The sequence below is a fragment of the Bos indicus genome, chromosome 23, assembly GCF_029378745.1.
Source record: "Bos indicus isolate NIAB-ARS_2022 breed Sahiwal x Tharparkar chromosome 23, NIAB-ARS_B.indTharparkar_mat_pri_1.0, whole genome shotgun sequence".
In the NCBI taxonomy this organism is placed as follows: Eukaryota; Metazoa; Chordata; class Mammalia; order Artiodactyla; family Bovidae; genus Bos; species Bos indicus.
In genome coordinates, this window is record NC_091782.1 from 8270280 (window position 1) to 8294640 (window position 24361).

Below are 24361 nucleotides of genomic sequence, written 5' to 3' on the forward strand. Positions count from 1 at the left end.
GTGCTCATAGCCTCCTGTCCTATCAAAGCTAACGGGCAAGTTTATGCCCTTACCTGTGGGTCTGTCCCATCCTAAATTTTCCGAGTTAGTACAATATTCATAATGACATTTACACTTTTAATTTTGGGGAGCTGTTTGTGATTTAGGGGTGAGTGGCAGGAGTAAAGGAGATGGGGGAGGGGAGGAGGCAGGAAGGACACAGGATGGAGGTGGAGGCCAGGCCCGAGGTCGTCAGTCCAGCCAGCGAGCTTCAGAAGGTGTCACAGGGCTCAAGGAAGGTGCACAAGTGGCCCCCATGAGTAGAAGGATGATTAATTTATTTTCTTCTTTCTCCTTTTCTGTATTTACTGAGTTTTCTACAGTGAACAAGTGTTGCTTTTATAATGAGAAAAAAAAATTAATAAAATGTGTCCTTGGAAAATTCCAAACAACAAGTTGTTCAGGGAGGAAGGAATTCAAATTAACAGCAACTGAGTATAAAAGAGAAGAGAAAGCTCTGACATGGTAAAATTTTATGCTTATTCACTCATGAAGGACCACCAAGAATCTCAAACGCATAACTCAGTGAAGGTCTGAGCCTCAGAACAACTTTGCCCCCCGTCTCTGGCAGGTACTAGGAGTTTCCACTCAGAGGAGCCAAGTGACAATACAGCCCCCTCTATTTTTCAATCACAAAATTCCTCTCTAGCCCCCACCGCCCTTCTCAATGCTTTTCTCTTTTTCCTTTGTCTCTATTTTCTGTACTAAACCCAACATTCCATCAGGTTCATGCTCAGGACTGTCCAGCTCTCTGCAACATTTTGGACGTCCTGCCATGCTCTTCAGCCCATGGGATGTTTCAGGCAAGAATACTGCAGTGCGTTGCCATTTTCTCCTCCAGGGGATCCTCGAAACCCAGGGATCAAACCCAAGTCTGCTTTGTCTCCTGCGTTGCAAGCAGATCCTTTACATGCGGAGTTACTGCTGCTGCTAAGTTGCTTCAGTCATGTCCGACTCTGTACGACCCCATGGACTGTAGCCTACCAGGCTCCCCTGTCCCTGGGATTCTCCAGGCAAGAACACTGGAGTGGGTTGCCATTTCCTTCTCCAATGCATGAAAGTGAAAAGTGAAAGTGAAGTCGCTCAGTCGTGTCCGACTCTGTGCGACCCCATGGAGTGCAGCCCGCCAGGCCCCCATCCCTGGGATTCTCCAGGCAAGAACACTGGAGCGGGTTGCCCAGATCCAGCATTCACCTATCAGTGTTTCGGTTAATGAGAGTCCTTTTTTAAACAACCGTATATCTGTCAACTTTCTTTTTTTCTTTTTTTGTTCAATAGAGTTTAGTTTATTTTTTTTTTAACTGAAAGAAGAGTTGATTTACCATGATTCAGGTGTACATCACTTTGATGTACACCTATATATAATATATATATTTATTTATTTATACAATGATTCAGGTATGTGTGTGTGTATATATTCTTTTTCAGAGTCTTTTCTAATATAGGTTATTACAAGATATTGAATAGAGTCCTAAAGAACAGCACAAGTTTTACTTTCCTGTTTGAAAAATCGTATTATTCATACAAGAAACATGTGAAAACAAACTCCCTATTTGATCAGATGAAAAGGGTGAGGCTTATCAAGAATGATGACACGTACTTCTTCAGTTACTCATTTCTCCTATTTTTGCATCCAACCCTGAGTCCAAAATGAAATAACCCCATCTTCCTATTTTTTCATTGATATTTTAAGAAATCTATTAATAGAGAACAGCTAAATTGCATGAATCTTAGAGAGCAACTTGTATTTCCCTTAGCAAAATCTTCCAGGAGAGCTGCAGTCAGTTGCTAAACTAGCCTCCTATTTAGACTTTTTAATTTTTTTTAATTTTTGTTTTTGTTTGTTTTAGGCATGGTTTGCAGGATCTTAGTTCCCTGCTGCTGCTGCTGCTGCTAAGTCACTTCAGTCATGTCCGACTCTGTGCGACCCCATAGATGGCAGTCCACCAGGCTCCCCCGTCCCTGGGATTTTCCAGGCAAGAACACTGGAGTGGGTTGCCATTTCCTTCTCCAATGCATGGAAGTGAAAAGTGAAAGTGAAGTCACTCAGTCGTACCCGACTCCTAGCAACCCCATGGACTGCAGCCTACCAGGCTCCTCCATCCCTGGGATTTTCCAGGCAAGAGTACTGGAGTGGGGTGCCACTGACTTCTCCAGGGATCAAACCTACGCCCTCTGCAGTGAAAGCGCAGAGTGCTAACCACTGGACCGCCAGAGAAGTACCTATCCCACCTTCTTAAAAAAATTATTTTATTAAAGTATAGTTGAACTTCTCTGGTGGTCCAGTGGTTAAGAATCCCCTGCCAGTACCTGGGACTTGGGTTCAATCTCTGGTCTGGGAAGGTTCCACCTGCTGAGGAGCAGCTGGACTCATGAGCCACAGCTACTGAGCCTCTGCTCTAGAGCCTGAGGCCCATAGCTGCTGAAGCCCGCACCCCGGAGAGCCTGTGCTCCATGACAAGAGAAGCCACCACAGGGAGAAGCCCGAGCACCGCGATTAGAGACAGCCCTCGCGCAACAAAGAAGACCCACCACAGCAAGTAAATAAATACTTTTTTTAAAGTATAGCTGATTTACCATGTTGTATCCATTTCTGCTGTACACCAAAGTGACTCCATTTTATATATTTGGCTGCCCAAACAGCACAGTGGGAAAGAGTCTGCCTGCCAAAGCAGGAGATGCAAGAGACATGGATTTGATCCCTAGGTCAGGAAGATCCCCTGGAGGAGGAAATGGCAACCCACTCCAGTGTTCTTGCTGGAACAATCCCATGGGTAGAGGAGCCTGGCAGGCTGCAGTCCATGGGGCCGCAAAGAGTCGGACAGAACGGAGCATGCGCGAGCACACACATACACAAACACACACACACATACACAAACACACACACACATTGTTGTTGTCTAGTCACTAAGTCATGTCGGACTCTTTTGCAACACCATGAACTGTAGTCCACCAGGCTCCTCTATCCATGAGATTTTCCAGGCAAGATTACTAGAGTGTGTTGCCATTTCCTTCTCCAGGGGAGCTTCCTGGCCCAGGGATCGAACCTGCATCTCCTGCATCGGCAGGCACATTCTTTACCACTGAGCCATCCAGGAAGCCCCACATATATATATATATTCTTTTCCATTTCTTTTCACTCTGATTTATCACAGGCTGTTGAATATGGTTCCCTGTGCCGTACAGTAGGCCCCTGTTGTTTATCCCTCTTGTGGGTAGTAGCTTGTATCTGCTTATCCCAAACCCCCACTCTGTCCCTCCCCCACGTCCCCTCTCTTGGCAGCCACAAGTCTGGTCTTTTTCTGTGAGTCCGCTTCATAGACAGGTTCATTTGTGTAATGTTTTAGATTCCACACATATATCATGCATTTGTCTTTCCGTTTCTGACTTTACTTAGTAGGATCGCCTCTAGTCCATCCATCTTGCCGCCAATCTCCCATCCTTCCTTTTGATGCTGAAGGCTGGTCAGGAATGAGCAGGGGCCGTGTCCACAGGGGAAGAGCCTGGACTGACGCTGCGGCAGAGTATTTGTGGAGTCACTTATTATTAATAACTGTGTGACGTGACCAAGATACTTCATCTTGTGGGACTTCTTTTTCTCACATCTAAAATGTCAGTGACAAACAACGTCTCATGAAGTCAACAGTAAATGAGATCATTTGACTCATAAAACACTTGAACACCTATGTGTCAGACCCTGTGCTGAGTCCTAGGGATATACTTTGAACAAGACAAAGTTCCGGCTCTCCAGAATCTACAGGAAAGTCAAATCTATAAATGGATGTAACCAGGGTCCTAGAAGCAGATTCCACAGAGGCTCACGAGATGGGAGGTGATATCAGACACACACGGGGAGCTTTTCAGATCACACACAGCCACCTCCAGGGGGGCTGGGATTCTATGCTCTCAGTAAGTCTCACTCCCTCAAAACTGCTCCCGCCTGTACCTAGCAATGAAAGGTGTGGAGTCTTGGGGGTTGTTTGTTTTGTGGGGCGTTTGACTGTGCTGGGTCTTAGCTGCTGTGTGTGAGCTTTCTCCAGTTGCGGCGAGCAGGGGCTACTCTCTAGCTGCTGTTTTAGGGCTTCTCATTGCCGCGGCTTCTGTTGTTGTGGATCATGGGCTCTAGGTGCTCAGGCTCAGCAGTTGTGGCCCAAAGGCTAAGTAGCCCCATGGCATGTGGGATCTTCCTGGACCAGGGACCGAACCCATGTCCCCTGCATTGGGAGGTGGATTCTTAGCCACTGTAGCTCCAGGGAAGTACCCAAAGGCATATTCTGTAGGTCACCTAAAACTAAACATTTTCAGGTGGGGAAATTCCTGTGTAAACTCAGACCCCCAGAACCTCTGCTCTATACAATATTCTTGGGCAAAGTCAGTCAGTAGTTATCTCATCTTCAACTTCTGCTTGCTTGCTAATGACTCTGAACTCTGCATCTTCAATCCAGATCACACTGCTGAGCTCCAAAACCCCCGTCTGCTAGTGGGTACCTATCTTCCGGTCGGTCCACAGGACCCACATTTGCAATCAAAGCAATAGTGAATTCAGGGCCCTTCTCCCTTCTGCTGGTGGACCTCTTCCCACTATATTCCCCACTGTATAGAAGGATACACTATCTGCCCAAGCAAACAACCCTGGAGTCATCCTAGATTCCCTCCATCTTTTGCACCATTTATTAATCATCTGCCAAATCCAAATGCCATCTCTGAAATACAAAATATAGATCCCCAACTCTATTCCCAGAGCTGTGATCCTAGTTAAAATCTGAAATAATCTGCAGTCACATTTTCTGGATTGTCCCCATGACTCTCTTGTCTACTTCTAAATGGTGCTCTCTCTAAACTCTAAGGTTTCTTTCCCACAGGTAATCTGATGACGTCATCTCCAACTAAAAGCTTCCCAATGGTCTTACCTTCTTACTCCTAACCCAGCACCCAGAACCGTGTCTTCCTCCTTTCCCAGCTTGATCACTGTTGGGACAGAGTGAGGGACTGCCACAAGCCAGGAATAGAAGACGCATAAGAAGAGAGTTGTAGAGGAGATCATCCTACATGGAGGTAATTTATAGTCTGGCTTGGAAGGCACTGGAAGACTCAAATAACATAAAGGTTGTTTTGTGATCACTTACTGAATACCTGTGATGTGTCTGGCACCAAGTCAGTTGCTAAGTGACAATGATTACAATACATGGTTCCTGGGACTTCTCTGCTGGTCCAGTGGCTAAGACTCCACACTCCCAGTGCAGGGGGCCCAGGTTCGACCCCTGGTCAGGGAACTGGGTCCCACATGCCACAACTAAAGACCCTGTGTGCTGCAACTAAGACCCAGCACAGCCAAATAAATTAGTATCTAAAATATACGGTTCCTGCACTTGAGCTGGGAAAACTGCAACAAGCTGAGTCCTGTGTCATGATACACACAGGAAGTACTGCCCCAGCACGGAGCCTGAGTTATAACTTGGAAGTTGAGAGGGACTGCCTGGGCAATGGTGGGCTGCCTAGGATGATAAGGAAGCCAGAAATTACAGCAAGAGGAAGCATGTGATGCTTTTTAGAATAGCAAGCGGGTCATTGCTGCAGGATTACAAGGAGGATGATTAGGAAACACCGGAGTGAGGGGTTAGGCAGAGGCTGTCATTCACATGTTCATCAACAAATATTTATCTAACATTCTTTCCCATGTCTCCTATTAGTTCCACCAGCTCCAGAGAGCTATGGTTGTGTCATGGCTTAAGACGCTGAAAGTCATCAGTGAGCAGATAAAGATTCCAGGTGAAGTCACCGTTGGTTTATTGCTTCCCCCTCCCCAACCTCCACTCTCAGGCCCCAGAACATGCCTTTGGATCCTTCAGTACTTTTCTTGGCTGCACTGTGAGGCGTGCGTGATCTTAGTTCCGTGTCCGGGGATGGAGTACACGCCTCCTGCAGCGGAAGCACAGTCTTAACCATTGGACCACAAGAGAAGTCCCTCAGTATTTCTGTCTTATGTTTCACCCATAGATTAGACATGTCAACCTTTAAAAGAATAGAGTGAAAGAAAATAAACAAATTTCAAGAGAAAGAAAGGGCTTTAACACAGAAGGGAAATGTGGCACAGAAACCTCTCTGCTGCTAAGAATCTTTCAGACAAGAAGGCAACATGGCTTAAGGCACTCCCAGCCACATTCAGCGTATATAGTTCTCTTGGTTTAAATGATCGTGTTCGATCATTGTTTTAAACGATCGTGTTCAATCATTACTCCCGTACTGGCAGTCTTTCTTTTGTGTATGTGAGTTTCTTCCTATTGAATAAGCCTCTCTTTTGGAAGCATTCTTATGGCAACAACTGTAATTGCAAACCCAAGACTGAGCTAGAAGATGCCGCGATGTGACAGCTTTTGTGACAGGAAGGGTGGAGAGAGAATGAAAGCTTACAATTTCCTTTGAGGCATCTTGAAGTCTCACAGTAGCCCTGCCCTGGTCATGTAAACAGGCAGTGACCCAGAGATTCAGAGGAGAATAAGTCAGACAGTCACATAAAGTCCCCGCTCCATGAACCACAAGTCAACAAGCAAGAGCTGAATTCTTGATGGCGTCTTAAAAAGGAATCATTTAGAACAACAGTTCCCAATATCTTGGAATAGGAGGGCCTCTTTTTCCTGTCAAAACTTTTCATTCCTTCTATGAGTTGCGTTGTTCTTTTTGAGTACATCATTCGAAGAAAGGCCTACATGATCGCTAGCAGCTGCACCTTTGCCATGACTTTGAAACAAATATCTTTGCCTCATGGATTATATTAGCATTTATGTTATTGGAAAATTTCATTAAAGAATATGAATTCTTCGGTTGACCAACAATGCTGGGCCCCTGAGGAACGAGATGATGTTTGCAGTGGCCCCTATGACTTCTTCCTCTCCTCGCTGTCGCTACTTGAAGATCATAGACTTGGAATCCATTGTGTTCCTTGTATCCATTCATTTGGTTAATCGTTTCTTTTCGTTAAAAAAAAAAAAAAATGTATTGGGGCTGAGTATATTCTGAGCAGCTCGGAGGTCACAGATGCAAAGTCAATACCTGGGACCTGCCATCAGGGAAATTTAAGTCCAGCTGGGGAGACAGATGTGAATATCTGCCACAGTAAGACTGTATGGTGGGCACCAAGCAGAGTGGTCAGTTCCATCGAGGGAGAGGAGTTGGCAAAGCTTTCCTGTGGGAGGAGTAGCAACCAGCTATGGCCACAGTAGTGTTGCAGCTCACGGCTCAAAGACACAGTGAGTTAAAACAATAGTCCTCAGGCTCACAGTCTACGGGACAACGGCCAACCCACTGGGCTGAACTTGACTGCAAGCTCTGGGTTCCGGCTCTACGCTGCTGATTGCGTTTGCATTCACTCCACACGGCTCTTCTCTTCCTTAGATCTGAATTTGTTCTCAGAGTGGGTCTCTAAAGAGCAAGAGAGCTCAACAGTGCAAAAACAGTAAGTCTCGCCTCTCACTGCGGTCACTAAAATTCCGGTGGCCAAAGCGAGCAAGGTGGCCACGTCCAAAGTCAAGGGACTGGGCAGTACACTCCACTTTTCCACAGTGTCTGTGTGGATGCTCTACAGGGGAGTAAAGAAACTGGGGCTCCAAACTCAATTTACCATAAGACCTTGGCTCTACATCCTGAGAGATGAGCTCAAGTTTACCAGGTAAACCTAAACATCTAAAACAAAGATCAAGAAACATCAAGCAACATTCATGCACAGTATCTGGCCTCCAAGAAGAGTCCTGAGGGGAGAAGTCAGGCACGTTCTGGGGGACCCGTGATCAGCATCTGTCATGGAATAGACCAGGGCCACTAGCGCATAGAGATGAGCACAGCCTTGTGGCTGCCAGAGCTACATCGAGCTAGAAGAGGTTTAATGAAAGGCCTCCTACGGCTGCATCTCAGCCCAGATCAACCACGAGGGGCCATTTGAACCCAGTGTCTCCGGTTTGATGGACAGTGACTCTTAAAAGAGGAAAAGTAAGACTCACGTTCTGTGCTGCTTTCCAAAAGAATCCATCCTTTATGCTTCAAGGATTGGATTAGTTTCCTATTTCCACTGTTGCTGTTGTTGTTCAGTCACTCAGTCGTGTCCAGCTCTTTGCGGCCCCATGGACTGCAGCACACCAGCCTTCCCTGTCCTTCTATATCTCCTGGAGCTTACTCAAACTCATGTCCATTGAGTCAGTGATGCCATCCAACCATCTCATCCTCTGTCGTCCCCTTCTCCTCCTGCCGTCAGTCTTTCCCAGCATCAGGGTCTTTTCTAATGAGTCAGTTCTTCGCATCAGGTGGCCAAAGTATTGGACCTTCAGCTTCAGCATCAGTCCTTCCAGTGAATATTCAGGACAGAGGTCCTTTATGATTGACTGGTTTGATCTCCTTGCAGTCTAAGGGACTCTCAAGAGTCTTCTCCAACACCACAGTTCAGAAGTATCAATTAAAAAAAAAAAGTATCAATTCTTCAGTGCTCAGCCTTCTTTATGGTCCAACTCTCACATCCATACATGACCACTGGAAAAACCATAGCTTTGACTATAAGGACCTTTGTTGGCAAATTAATGTCTCTGCTTTCTAATATGCTGTCTAGGTTTGTCATAACTTTTCTTCCAAGGAGCAAGTGTCATTTAATTTCATGGCTGTAGTCACCATATGCAGTGATTTTGGAGCCCAAGAAAATAAAGTCTGCCATTGTTGCCACGAAGTGATGGGACCAGGTGCCATTAGCTTTTTTGAATGTTGAGTTTTAAGCTAACTTTTTCATTCTTTTTCATTTTCATCAAGAGGCTCTTTAGTTCTTCACTTTCTGCCATAAGGGTAGTATCATCTGCATATCTGAGGTTATTGATATTTCTCCGGGCAATCTTGATTCCAGCTTGTGCTTCTTCCAGCCCAGTGTTTCTCATGATGAACTCTGTATATAGTTAAATAAGCAGGGTGACAATCTACAACCTTGATGTATTCATTTCCCAATTTGGAACCAGTCTGTTGTCCCATACCTGGTTCTAACTGTTGCTCCGTGACCTGCATACAGATTTCTCAGGAGGCAGGTAAGGTAGTCTGGTATTCCCATCTCTTGAAGAAGTTTCCAGTTTGTTATGATCTACATAGCTAGCATAGTCAATGAAGTAGAAGTAGATGTTTTTCTGGAACTCTCTTGTTTTTTCTATGATCCAACGGATGTTGGCAATTTGATCTCTGGTTCCTCTGCCATTTCTAAATCTAGCTTGAACATCTGGAAGTTCTCAGTTCATGTACTGTTGAAGCCTAGCTTGGAGAATTTTGAGTATTACTTTTCTAGCATGTGAATCTCAGGGACGGGGGAGCATGGTGGGCTGCCGTCTCTGGTGTCGCACAGAGTTGAACACGACTGAAGCGACTTAGCAGCAGCATGTGAAATGAATGCAATTGTGTGGTAGTTTGAACATTCTTTGGCATTGCCTTTCTTTGGGATTGGAATGAAGACTGACCTTTTCCAGTCCTGTGGCCACTGCTGAGTTTTCCAGATTTGCTGGCATATTGAGTGCAGCACTTTCACAGCATCATCTTTTAGGATTTGAAATAGCTCAACTGGAATTCCATCACCTCCACTAGCTTTGTTCATAGTGACACTTCCTAAGGCCCACTTGACTTCACATTCCAGGATGTCTGGCTCTAGGTGAGTGATCACACCATCATGGTTATCTGGGTCATTATGATCTTTTTTGTATAGTTCTTCTGTGTATTCTTGCCACTTCTTCTTATCTTCTGCTTCTGTCAGGTCCATACCATTTCTGTCCTTTATTGTGCCTGTCTTTGCATGAAAGAGAGTGGGATTCTTTAATGTTTTGAGAGGGACAATTTCCTCCCATCCTTCTTGAATTCTGTTGTATAATCTAATCACTAAATTGACCCAAGACAGAATAATAGGAGAAAAAAACAAAAACATACAATTCTTATAGAACAGACCTAAGAAGTAACCAAGGCAGTCAGCTTTTAGATTCTTTAGATAAAGAAACAACACATTTGTGAGGAATGGAGAGGATGAAGAAACTGAGACTTAGGTGATTATTAGTGAAGAATCTAAACAGAATTGGGCTTGGGTGATAAATTAGTAAAGAAGAAACAAGGTTGTTTCTAGAGCCTTCCTGGCAACTTTCACATGGGAGACCTATTTCCTGTTTTCAGGGAGATGGAGGGGAGGGTCAGAGTGTCCTTGTATCAGCTGTTTCTTATGTAACTTTCATTCAAACTAATCAATATGCCACTTTGGCATATTTGGGGCCAGATTGCCTTGGGCCCCAACACCACTGTCACCAAATTACTACAAACTTAAATCTGCTTTAAATCAGCACACATCTGACTTTCCTGGTGGTCCAGTGGTTAAGAAGTCGCCTGCCAATGCAGGAGACAAGGATTTGATCCCTGGTCCAGGAAGATGCCACATGCCACAGGGCAACTGAGCCTGTGTACCACAAGAGAAGCCACTGCAGTGAGAAGCCCGCCCACCGAACTGGAGAAAGCCCACGCTCAGCAACCAAGACCCAGTGCAGCCCCAAATAAGTACATACATAAATACTTTTTAAAAGCCTTAGAAAGCACACATTTATCATTTTACATTTATACATTTTACACATTTATACATTTTACACTGGAGGTGAGAAGTCTAAAATGGGCTAATGAGCTAACACGGAGCTGCTGTCAGGGCTGCATTCCTTCTGGAATCTCCAGGAGAGACTGTTTCCTCACCTTTGCAGCTTCTGGAGGCCATCCGTTTTCCAGGGGGTGTGCTTCCTCTGTCTCCAAAGCCAGCAGAGCAGCACCTTCAAAACCTTCTCTGACTCTGAACTTCTGCTTCCCTTTTCCCTTGTGATTATATTGAACCAGCTAGAGAGTCCAAGATAAGCTCCATATTTTAAGGACAGCTGGGGCTTCCCTGGTGATCCAGTGACTAAGACTCTGAGCTCCTAATGCAGGGGGCTTGGGTTCGATCCTTCATCACGGAAGTAGCTCCAACACGCCGCACCGAAAGATCCCACATGCCGCAACTAAGACCCGATGCAGTCAAATAATAAATAATTATGTTCCAAAAAAATAAATAAGAGCAGTTGGTTAGCAACCTTCATCCCACCTTACTAGGTAACACAGGGACATGGACATCTTTGACAGGCCATTTTTCTGCCCAGCGCACCTCCTACTGGTGGTTCTGTTGTATGACAGACCAAGACTTTCATTCCTTTAGGCTCTCACTTCTGAATCAGGAGAACAATAAGCAGAGAATTACTTTATAAGGGAATACACTGAAACGCAGATAGTTACATGGCAACACAGTCTAGTATAATCGTTACTGCTTCTGCAGCTACCTCAGAGTACTTCTGATGTGTCCAGTTGGCCCTTGTCTGACTTGCAATCATCTGTTAACTTGTCTGTCTCATCAGCTCTAAGCAGGCATGGAGTTAAAAATAACTGTGCAGAGGCTGCAGAAGAGTGAGCACAAATCACATTAGACACCCATTGCGTACATTCATCAGAGAGGCTATATGTGACCTGTACTTAAAGAAGAGTCACCCTGGGACCAAGGTCATACAGCTAACACACAGAACAGGGCTTGAACTCACACCAAGATCTGCCTGACATCAAAGCCTTTTTTTTTTTTTTTTTTGCTTCCTATGGGTAAGGAAGGGCTGGGACACAGATTTTGTTTTCAAAAGGCATCAGTTGTTTCTTTTTTTTCCCTATCATCCCTACTAAGTTTCTGGAGTATTCTAGTTTTAAGATATAACTTTGAAAACTACGTGATGAATATATTTGCCCAAGCCCATCAAACTACAAAACCAAGAGTGACCTGTAAACTTTGGGTGATATATAATTATTTAGAATATTTGTATAATATTCTAAATCCTACATTGTCATTTCAGCAATCTTCACAGCGTCTTTACCAACAGTAGGTCCTATGTCAAAAACTCACTCTATGTGCTGATTCATAAGAAACAACTTTTCATCTGTTCCAGTTTTATCCTGAGACCGCAGCAATTCAGTCCCATCTTCAGGCTCCACTTCTAATTCTAGCTCCCCTACTTTCTCCATCACATTTTCAGTTGCTTCCTCCACTGAGGTCTTGAACCGTCAGTCATTCATGAGTGCTACCGAAAGGGGAGTGTGGGGTCCGGCTGCTCACCACTCAAAAGCCAACAAAGAGGCCAGGTTGGTGGAAAGGAAAGTTTGCTTTATTTCAGACGTTGGCAACTGGGGGTGGAGGGTGGCGGACACCTGTCCAAAGTCCAACTTCGCCCCTGCCCCTGACAGTGGGAGCTTTTATAGACAGAGTATTGGCAGGGACGGGGGGTTACATGCAGAAATAGCACAGTCATCTCTAACAGTCATCTTCACATTGGTCATCAGTGGTCTGACCAGCATCACCTTGGTTGTTTTAGGTTCAGTTAATCTTCAGTTCCGGGGTGCACTTGTTCCCATCTCTTTGCGGCCAATTCTCGGAACTGTGGCAGCTGAAGTACAGTCTGGCCATCATGCAGTTAACTTCTCCACCTAGTGTTTTAGTATCTACAAGACAGCTCACAGGATATGGCTCAGAATACTATCCACAGCCCTTGAGAAAGATCTAAAGGTCCTTGACTATGCTTCAGTCAGTTCAGTTCAGTCGCTCAGTCGTGTCTGACTCTTTGCGACCCCATGAATCGCAGCACGCCAGGCCTCCCTGTCCATCACCAACTCCCAGAGTTCACTCAGACTCACGTCCATCGAGTCAGTGATTCCATCCAGCCATCTCATCCTCTGTCATTTCCTTCTCCTCCTGCCCCCAATCCCTCCCAGCATCAGAGTCTTTTCCAATGAGTCAACTCTTCGCATCAGGTGGCCAAAGTACTAGAGTTTCAGCTTTAGCATCATTCCTTCCAAAGAACACCCAGGGCTGATCTCCTTCAGAATGGACTATGCTTAATGACTACATTATTATTATTTAGTCTCCTTTGGCTGTTTTCCTTTGTTTCAGCATTTCTCACTTCTGTGATAAAACTTATTCTTTATAGTTTTGCACAGACAAAAGGCATGCAGAGGATATGGTGAGGGAGCAACGACCACAGCGTCCTGCTCCATTTCTGAGGAATCAGCTTCTTCCAAACTCCTGGTAACCTTGATATTTTGACCTCTTGCCATGAATCACAAATGTTCTTCATGGCCTCCGAGGTGGTGAATCCTTTCCGGGCAATTGACCTTGCTCAGATCCATCAGAGGAAGCACTTTGTATAGCATCTATAGCCTTATGAAGTATATTTCTTAAATTATAAGACTGGAAAGTTGAAATTACCCTTTGATCCGTGGGCTGCCGAGTGGATGTCCTGTTAACAAGCATGAAAACAACATGAGCCTCCTTGCACAGCTCCATCAGAGCTCTCGGATGACCAGGTGCATTCTCAGTGAGCAGTAACATTTTGAATAAAAAGCTTTTTTTTTTATTTTCTGAAACCGCGTTGTAAACAAGATGCAATATCACCCAGGTTTTGTTGTTCCATTTATAGAGCACAGGCAGGGTAGATGTCACATAATTCTTTCAATTTTTCAAAACCATGTGTTTTATTTTCGGCAGTGCTGGGTCTTCATCGCTGCACAGGCTTTTCTCTAGCTGGGTGCGCAGGCTTCTCATCGCAGTGTCTTCTCTTGCTGCGGAGCAGGGCCTCCGGGGTGAGGGCATCCGTGGTTGCTGCCCCCTTGCTCTGGAACACAGGCCCCACAGTTGCGGTGCCTGGGCTTAGTTGCTCCGAGGCGTGTGGGATCCTCCAAGACCAGAAACCAAACCCATGTCTCCTGGATTGGCAGGCGGATTCTTTACCTCTGGGCCACCAGGGAAGCCCTGATTTAGGATAAAGGTTCTAGGATTTGGGGAATGGTGAGCGAGCACTGGCTTCAACTTCAAGTCGCTAGCTGCCTTAGCCCCTAACAAGAGAATCAGCCTGCCCTTCGAAGTTTTGAAGCCGGACATTGACTTCTCCTCTCCATCTGTGAAAGTTCCACATGGCATCTTCTTCCAGTAAAAGGCTGTGTTGTCCATATGGAAAATCTGTTTAGTGTGGCCATCTTCATGAGTTATCTTAGCTAAATCTTCTGGATTAACTGGTGCAGCTTCTACGTTAACACTTGCTGCTTCCCCTTGCACTTCTGTTAGGGAGGTGGTTTCTTTCCCTAAAAGTCATGACCCAAACTCTGCCAGCTTCAGATTTTTCTTCTGCAGCTGCCTCACCTCTCTTAACCTTCATAGAATTGAAGGGAGTTAGGCCTTAAGGGCATATTGTGCCTGGATTGACTTTCTACCCAGAGATTAACATTTTCTCCATATCAGCAATAAGGTTATCTCACTTTCTTATCATTCATGTGTTCACTGGAGCAGCATTTTTAATTTCCTTCAAGAACTTTTCCTTTGCATTCATGACTTAGCTAACAGTTTGGCGCAAGAGGCCTCGCTTTTAGCCTAACTTGGCTTTCAACATGCCTTCCTCACTAAGCTTAATTATTCCTAGCTTTTGATTTAAAGTGAGAGACATGCAACTCTTCCTTTTATTCAAACACTTGGAGGCCATTGTAGAGTTATTAACTGATGTAATTTCAATACTGTTGTGTCTCGGGGAACAGGAGGCCCTAGGAGAGAGCAGGGGGAGCAGCTAGTCGGTGGAACAGGCAGAACACACACGACATTCACTGTTTAAGTTTGCCTTCTTACATGGGCACGGTTCACAGAACTCCAAAACAATCACAGTAACAACACAAAAGACCACTGATCACAGATCACTTTAACACACAAAGAAAACAAAGAAAGTTTGGAATATTGTGAAAATTACTGAAATGTGACAGAAATACGAACTGAGCAAAACTGGCTCCGACTGACTTGTGTAAGGCAGGTTACCACAAACCTTCAATCTGTAAAAAATGCAGTATCTGTAAAGCACAATAAAATGCATTAAAATGAGGTCTGCCTATAAGTGATAATATACAAGAAAGATTCAGTTGACAGTTTTTTTATCTGCATGTTTTGATTTCAAGATTTATCCATGTTAATATGTGGATAGAAACATTTATTTTAACTGCTATATTGTATTTCATTGTATGACTATAATGTTTATTTTTCCCTATGAACATTTCCCCTAATGTTTATTTTCTTCTTTAAATGCATCTCCTCATGCCCGTGGGGTTCAGTTACTAATGGCACAGTTCCTCAAACTGAGAACTGCAGACTGTTAGCATTTCATGGCCAGGAACTGCAGAAGTGCAGAATAAGCACTTAGAAACTTCAAAAGTTATTCAACTGAGACTTTTACATCTATGGAATCTAATAATAAAAAATTATTCAGGCTTATATTTTGTAGGTCTATTGTTATATTTCATTTGTTTTATGAGTTTTATTTATTTTAAAATTTATTTGTTTTAATTGGAGGCTAATTACTTTACAATATTGTAGTGGTTTTTGCCACACATTGATATGAATGCCACGGGTGTACATGTGTTCCCCATCCTGAACCCCCCCTCCCACCCCCCTCCCCTTCCCATCCCTCTGGGTCATCCCAGTGCACCAGCCCTGAGCACCCTGTCTCATGCATCGAACCTGGACTGGTGATCTATTTCACATATGATAATATACATGTTTCAATGCTATTGTCTCAAAGCATCCCACCCTTGCCTTCTCCTACATTTTATGAATTTTTTTGCTTTATCCTTATAAATATGTTGATCCTCAATAGGTTGGAAATTCAAAAGGGAAACACTGGATTCTCACGATAGCAGTTCAGAATTTCTGCAGTTTCCATCCAGAGGGCTTCCCAGGTGGCACAGTGGAAAAAAAAAAAACAAAAACCCACCTGCCAATGCAGGAGATCCAGGAGACGTGGGTTTGATCTCCGGGTTAGAAAGATCCCCTGGAGGAGGAAAGGCAACCCACTCCAGTGTTCTTGCCTGGCAAATTCCATGAACAGAGGAGCCTGGTGGGCTATAGTTCATGGGGTCACACAGAGTTGTACACGACTGAGTGTACACACACACACACACACATTCCACCCAGAAAAGGTATTTCTGAGCGATGAATAGGTGCATCTTTAGCTCTTTAGGTATTTACACTCTAGTACGGTCAACATTACATGCAATGTATGAGGGTCTCCTTTTCCCCACAGCTGCACTGTGTGTGCTTCATCACTCAGTCCTGCCTGACTCTGTGATTCTTTGGACAGTGCCAGGCTCCTCCATCCATGGGATTTCCCAAGCAAGAATACTGGAGTGGGTTGCCATTTCCTCCTCCAGGGTATCTTCCTGACCCAGGGATTGAACCCACGTCTCCTCTGTCTCCTGCATTGCAGGCAGATTCTTTACCCACTGAGCCATCGGGGAAGCCCACAGTTGCATTATCAAACTTTAAAATCTTTCCTAATAGCATTGATACCTGTGAAATAATATCAGTAACATTAATTTCAAATTAACACTTGAAATCTATTAGGTTGCCATTTGTGTGACTTGAACAAGGGAGATTTTCTCAGTTGGCCATTGTGGGAAAAATATTTCCTTAACAAGTTCTAGGAGGTAAAGCATTCTAACAGGTAGAACTGGTTTGGATGAGGAAAAGCCTAAGAATAGCTGGTTGTGACTTGATTCGAAACAGGAAGTGCTACTTGTAGCAAATCAGGGCTCAGGGAGACTTTTTTGTATATGTTCCTTACCTGGTATTCTGGGTTTGGGGCAATCATTCAGTCATCACCACTAATACACTTCAGTGGAGCCGTTTTCACTAAGAATTCTGTATCTGACATCCCGATCTGATCATCCTGTGATTTTTCTGGTGCTAATAAGATGAAGACACAGGTGGTACTCAGAGGGTCTGAGGTGGAGATACAGGAGGAGGGGGCCACCGGGCCAAGAAATAGGATGTCATCAGTTTCTCTCCCCCCAGTGAAGTGAAGTGAAAGTGTTAGTCGCTCAGTCAGGTCTGACTCTTTGCGACCCCATGGACTGTAGTTCACCAGGTTCCTCTGTTCATGGGATTCTCCAGTCCAGAACACAGGAGAGGGTAGCCATTCCCTTCTTTAGGGGAACTTCCCGACCCAGGGAGCGAACCCAGGTCTCCTGCATTGCAGGTAGATTCTTTACCGTCTGAGCCACCAGGGAAGCCCCTTTCCCCGCTAACTAGTAGCTTATACAAATGGAACCCAAGGGAGTAAGTGTGTCGTTTGATACATCAGAACCCACACGATTTTTTAAGAACTGTGTCATGGGATGAGACTCTGGAAGTGAAGAGAGGAGTGGGTGTACATGCATTTTGCTTGTGAGGGGTGTGAGTCCTTGAAACCCGTGAGAGGGCTCCCCTTGAGAGTGCACTCATAACTGGTGTCTAAACACACCCCGGTCAGCCTGACCTCCTGGATTTCAGGCCCCCAGGGGCCAGTGTCCTCCTACACTAAATCTGGTGACTTGTTTTCACTATTAGAACACTGGAGAGGTAACATCATGGCAGTTCTGCACACAAGCCTTAACAAGGCCAAGCAGCCTCCTCTCTGTACTTTGGGGATCCCTGAGCTGCTGTGTAAGAATTTCAGATGCTCCACTGGGGCGATCACATGGAAAAGCCAGGTGGGGAGGGAAAAGCCCTGGATCACAAGTAAGAAAGTGTGAAGCCCAGTGGCCCAGCTGTCCCTCAAGGTGTCAGTGAATGAAGCTGTCCCAAACCCCATCCAACTGCAGCCGCAGGAGGGACCCCAAGGAGACCAGCAGAGCTGTCCACTGAATCTGGCCATCTATGGAGTCATCAGCAACGACTGATTGTTGCCGATTTCAGCCATTACTTTTTGGAGTGGTAACAAAGCGACTTTATAATATGAATTTACTTCATGAACATCCTCAGTTGCTCCTTTATCAGAGGTTCTTCCATTTCTCCCCACCATGTTTTGTAATTTTCTGTGTCAAGATCTTGCAGAGTATTTTTGGTTTGGTTCTTAGACATACGCTTTTTGTGTTTATGTTGATAAATATCAATAGTATTAGTTATGCACAGAAATAAACTACATGATTTTGTTTATTGACCATCTACGCAGTGAACTTGTTCAATTCTCCTATTAATTCTAATAGTGTATCTGCAGATATCTTTGCTTTTTCTGCACATGAAATTATATTAAATATAAATAATTACAGATTTATTTCTCTTTTTCTAATCCTAAAGGGCTTCCCTGGTGGCTCAGTAGTAAAGAAACTGCCCACCATGCAAGAGACCTAGGTTCAATTCTTGGGTCAGGAAGATCCCCTGGAGAAGGGAATGGCTACCCACTCCAGTATTCCTGACTGTAGAATCCCATGGACAGAGGAGCCTGGCGGGCCACCATCTATAAGGTCACAAAGAGTCAGACACGACTGAGTGACTTTCACTTTCACTACTTTGACAAGAGAGAGTGAGAAGGAGCAGGTCCTTGCCCTCCACCCCCCATCCCACACCATGCCCTCTGCCTTTTATCTGCGAAAAACTTGAGTCAAAAAAATAAGTTTAATCAGAGAAGTGAGAAATGCTGAAACAAAGGAAAACAGTCAAAGGAAACTAAATAATAATAATATAGTCACTAAGCATAGTCAAGGACCTTTAGTTCTTTCTCAAGGGCTGTAGATAATATTCTGAGCCATATCTGTGAGCTGTCTTATAGATACCAAAACACCAGGTGGAGAAGTTAACTACATGATGGCCAGACTGTACCCAGGACTTGAGCTGCCAAAATTCCGAGAATTGACTGCAAAGAAGTGGGGAAAAAATGGACTCTGGAACTGCAGATTAACTCTACCTAAATCAACCAAGATGATGGTGGTCAGACCACTGATGACTAAGTTGAAGATGACTGTTAGAGACGACTGTACTGTGTCTGCATGTAGCCCCCCACCCCCACACACACTCTGTCTGTAAAAGCTCTCACCCACTGCTTGTCGGGGGAGAGCAGTTGGCCTTTGGACAGATGTCCGTCAACCGGCCCCCTGCACCCTCCGCCCTCAGTTGCCAGCATCTGAAATAAAGCAAACTTTCCACCAACCTGGCCGGTCTATTGGCTTTTAAGCGGCAAGCAGCCGAACCCTAGACACTCTTCTGGTAACAAGAGCACCCTGTAACTTCTTTCTTTCTATCTCTTTGTCAGGTTTGGGTATCAAGCTTATGTGGGTCTCATAAAAAGTCCTTCTTTTGCTATTCTCTGGAAAAGTTTGTGTAAGACTGATGCTATTACTTTTTAAATATTTGATAGAACTCACTAGAGAAGCATCTAGGGTAGGAAAGAGTTTGATGACAGAGGCTCAATTCCTTTGATCCAGATTTTTTAATTTTTATTTACCTATTTCTTTGGCCGTGTGGAGTCTTAGTTGCAGCACACAGAACTTAGTTGCCTCATACGGGATCTTTCTTTTTGGCACGGGAACTTTCCATTGAGGCAGGCGGCCTCTGCGGTGAGTGGACTCAGGATTTGAGGCTCTCAAGCTTAGTTTCTCCTTGGCATGTGGGATCTTAGTTTCCCGGCCAGATGTTGTCCCCTGCACTGTGAGGAGGATTCTTAACCACTGGACCAGCAGGGAAGTCCCCAGATCTAGATTTTAATCCTATTTTTTACTGTGTCCATTTAGGTACACTAGGGTTTTATCCGTATCTAAATTTTCAAAATTATTGGCATAAAATTATTCACATGGACATCCTATGACCTTTTCAACAACTCTGTTCATCCCTGACATTATGTACACATTTCCTCCACCTCTTTTCTTAATCAGACTGGCCAAGTGAAGCGAAAGTCACTAGTTGTGTCCGACTCTTTTCGATTCCATGGACTATACAGTCCACGGAATTCTCCAGGCCAGAATACTGGAATGGGTAGCTTTTTCCTTCTCCAGGGAATCTTCCCAACCCAGGGATCGAACCTAGGTCTCCTGCATTGCGGATGGATTCTTTACCAGGATCAGATTGGCCAAGTGTTTGTCAATTTGTCCTTTTTTTTTGGATAGAATTTTTAGACCAAATAATCCTCATTGTAAGTTTGTTGTCTGTTTTGTACTTTGTGGTTTATTATTTACCTTTTCTACTTCCTTTGAGTTTTCTGTGGTATTTCTACTTCTTGAAATGGATACTTGGATCATTCAGTTTTTCTACTTCTCTAGTAAATGCATTTAAACCTATAAATTTCCCTTGAAGCATAACTTTGAATGCAGCCTACAAATTTTGGTATCTCGAATTTTCAATATGTTCAATTAAAAATATATTCAAATTCCTACAGTGATTTTTCATTTGATCCACTGGATTATTTAGCAATATAGTACTAATTTCTAAAATTGTGGGATTTTCACGTTGGTATATTTTTGTATTGGTATATTTATTACTAGCTTCACTGCATTATGGCCTGAGAACCATCTCTGCACTATTTGCTTTTGATGTTTGCTAAGACTTCCTTTATCGCCAAGTATATGGTCTAATTTTTGATAATGTTTTACACACACTTGAAAAAAATGTGCAGTCTGCAGTTGAGTTCACTTTCTAATATGTATACATCAATTATGTCAAATTTGTTAATCATGTTGTTTAAATCCTCACGTTTACTAATTTTTGTCTGCTCATTCTATTTGTATCCTTTAGTGAAGATTAACTTGTAGAGTACTATACAGACTTCTCTAGTATCCACAAGTAAGGCCCTAGATAAGTCTCTTTTTTTCCCTCCCAAAGCTTAACTTTTGAAGGCATGGTTAGAAATCATATGCATGTGATTTGCACAATTATTTTCCTGCCTGATCCATTTTATAGGCCTGAAGGAACAGCCTTGCTGCCAAGTGAAGACACTTAACCAGACCAAGTAAAACAAAACATGAGATGCAACACAGCAGTGTCAGAAAGCGGTTCAATTCCTGGTTTGTGTTCTAACTCGTCCCAAAGGGCATCACTGGATGGACTGGATGGGCAGGAGGGGGACACGGAGGCAACATCGTCGCTGAGAAAAGTCACGTGACAAGTGCTGATCGAACAAATCCTAACGTTCTGTTTGCAGCACCGAAGCTAAGACGAAATTAAGACTGGGGACCCGGGCCCGTGCTGGGATGTTCCTCCCATGGGGTGTTTCTATGTCTAAGCTGAATGTTTCCACCATCTCTTCTCAGTTGCTCTACAAAGGGTTAATGAACGTAACTCCATGTAACTTGATTAATGTCTCAGAAATATATCTCATTCCACAATTCATAGAAGACCATGACTTCCTATCAAAAGGCCTTCAAAAAAACAAGGTAAAGAACATATAATCACATATTACATATAAAAACTGAAATTTTCATTTTGATATTGTATTCAATAATGAGTGAATCTTGGTCAATGAATGTTTATTTTAAAAGCATTCTTATGCACCTCAGTCTTCCTACTAATGGTTGGAGATTACAGTTATTTAAGATATTTAATTAATGCAAATGAAGGTATAACTGTGAATGCTCTTCACTTAGTACAGAGAGCGATCAAATATTTTAACTTTATTCTCAGTAATATTTTGTATTGTACCATCATCGACATATCTGTTCCCATTTTGGACTAAGTTTTCAAATTATTGTAAAAGAGAAATAAACTATTTACCTTATGTGATTATTATGAAAATAAGGTGAAATCAAGTAAACAATAGCTTCAAAGTATAAGGAATATGTAGTTATCAATCAGTAATAGCATATGAAAGAGAAGACAGTAAAATTCCAAACAGTCCTTTTCCTTCTTTTAGGACTGTCATATAAATGCACATATACCTCTGTATGTGTATATATTCTTGTTGCTAACTTGAAGCAGAGCTGTAGAGCTCTGTATGTAACAAAAGTGGCTGGGAGTTTTACAAGGAAAGCTAGAGATTTTTCTATTAACATATCAAGCACTTTCTTTGTTGCGAAAACCACAATAGCAAATTTTATATTTATTACACCAGGACATAATTAGTGGTTATCCAAATGAACACACACTGAAACATACAAATAACAGGTGCAAGAGCTCACAGAGGCACTGACGGCAGCAGCTCTGAGGATCTGGAGCCAGGGGCCCCAGCCCCCGAGACAGCTGGAGGAGGGATGCTGCAGGTGTGGCTCGTGTGGGCGCTCAGCGTTATTTGACGTGGCAGGTGACAGCTTGTCTAAAGACGGGGCTGAGCAGGACAGCTGGCGTGGGGATTAGCCGCATGTGAGAGGCTGGGAATTGGAGAATAGAAGCTGTAGGATCAGAGCCTCGGTAGGATCAGCTCCGGCACAGCTGGGATCTGGGTTCTGGAATCCATCTGCTGTGGTTTCTCACTAGGGTTCCCTCCGCCGGTTGGACTGCAGACTGTCTTCCTGCCCTGGCTCTTATAACTGGTGGCTTTTCACGGTTTAGGGTCAGCACATTGCTGCTTCTCCCCTCCCCTCCCCCCGTTTTGGCTGCACGCAGCTGCTGGGATCTTAGTTCCCAGATGGGATGGCACCTGAGTTCCCTGCACTAGAAAGGCAGAGTCTTGCTCATTGGACGGCCAGGGAAGTCCCTCGCTGTCGCTTCTTTATAGAAGATGCCTCTCCAGCTCTATTTCTCTGCAGCCTTTATCACCATCTGCAACTATTTTCCTTAATCACTTGTTTTCTGTTCATTGTGTGCCGCTTCCTATCTGAAGATAAGCTTTATAAGAGGAGCAACTGTATCCTCAGCAGTTTCTGTGTCATTTTAGTAAACATACATCAGGTAACTGGCTGGCTGGCTGGACAAACAAATGAATACATTTCTCACCAAGGTCCCCTCCAGCTGTCCGATTTTCTTGCTATATATACACACAACTTAGAATCACTTTGCTGTACACCTGAAGCTAGCACAGCATGGTAAATAAACTATACGTCAACAACAAAAAAGAAGCCTTGATCAGGACAAATAAAAGTAAATCAAAAACAGCCTGTACTGAGCAGCAGAATAGTGAAGACCAAGACCGTACCAAGCAGAGGGAAGTCAGATGACACAAGAGCACAATAGAAAGATTCATGTAATAATTCTCAACAGCAACACTGTAGGTCAGAAGACAGTGTACTCCCATCTTCAACGGGCTGAGATAATATAGCCACCAACCTGAAACCCTGTGCCCAACTAAACTACCATTAAAATAATGATAATGATGATGATGATGATAATGTACTCCTAACAGGCCCTACTACCTCAGGAAGAAAAAATTTGAACTCAGAAGGAAGAAGTAAGATGCATAAAGGTGTAGTAAGCAAAGTTACTAAATACTTAGAAAATTCTAAATAGGTCTTGATTGTATAAACCGACATAATTACGATGATTGATTTGTACTTATAAAAATATGATGGAGTTCCAACAAGACTGCTGGCTGAGAGTGTTCTAAAATCTATCGGGGGAGGCAGAGATATTTGTTAACTTCAGACTTTGAAAGTCACCTATGAGTGATCAGACTGTAACTATCGCCATCAGGAGAAATGTACAGTTTTCAAACAGGTGCTCTCAAGAAGCTTGTGGTCAGGTGCAGCTAACAAGGTGTGTCACAGCACTAGAGCTGATGGCCACGTGTCTTGTGAAAGGGCTCCTCCTCCAGCAGACCCAGGAGCTGCTTCCTGTCTGCCCTTGGTCCTGTACTGAAACTGTAGAGCAAATTGCCGTGGCCTATACTGGGGGCCGTGTTCTGTGTGCTCACCACTGCATCCCAGGTGCCTGCAGGCCCTGGGATTCATGTTCATAGAATGAATGAATGCAGCTTACTTGAGGCCGCACAGCCGCCAAGGATGAAAACTGAGATCTTTGCAGGCTCAGGCTTGATTTGAAAAAAATGTCACATCTGAAAGACGTTGTATCCCATGAATACAGTAGCTGCTGTGTTAAAGCAAGAAGAAATCCCTCTGAGATAAAAAATCAAATTTGACCAGAGAAATTCAAGTGGGTGACTATCGTCCATCTTCTGTTGGTAACTTTTCAGGTGATGCTGGTGATGGAGCAGAGTTCTAGAACAGGCTTTCAGAGCAACTTGACTCTTCCAGGAAGAACTTGACTGTATCCACCCAGGGCAGCCTCCACAGACACATGATCCCAGGGAATAGAGAGCATCCCTGCCCACCAACTTGTTACCACCAGGAATGAAGTTATTGTTCAGTTGCTAAGTCATGTCCAACTCTTTGTGAGCCCTTGGACTGCAGCACACCAGGCTTCCATGACCTTGAGTATCTCCTGGAGTTTACTCAAACTCATGTCCATCGAGTCAGTGATGCCATCCAACCGTCTCATCCTCTGTCATCCCCTCCTCCTCCTGCCTTCTATCTTTCTCAGCATCAGGATCTTTTCCAATGAGCTGGCTCTTTGCAT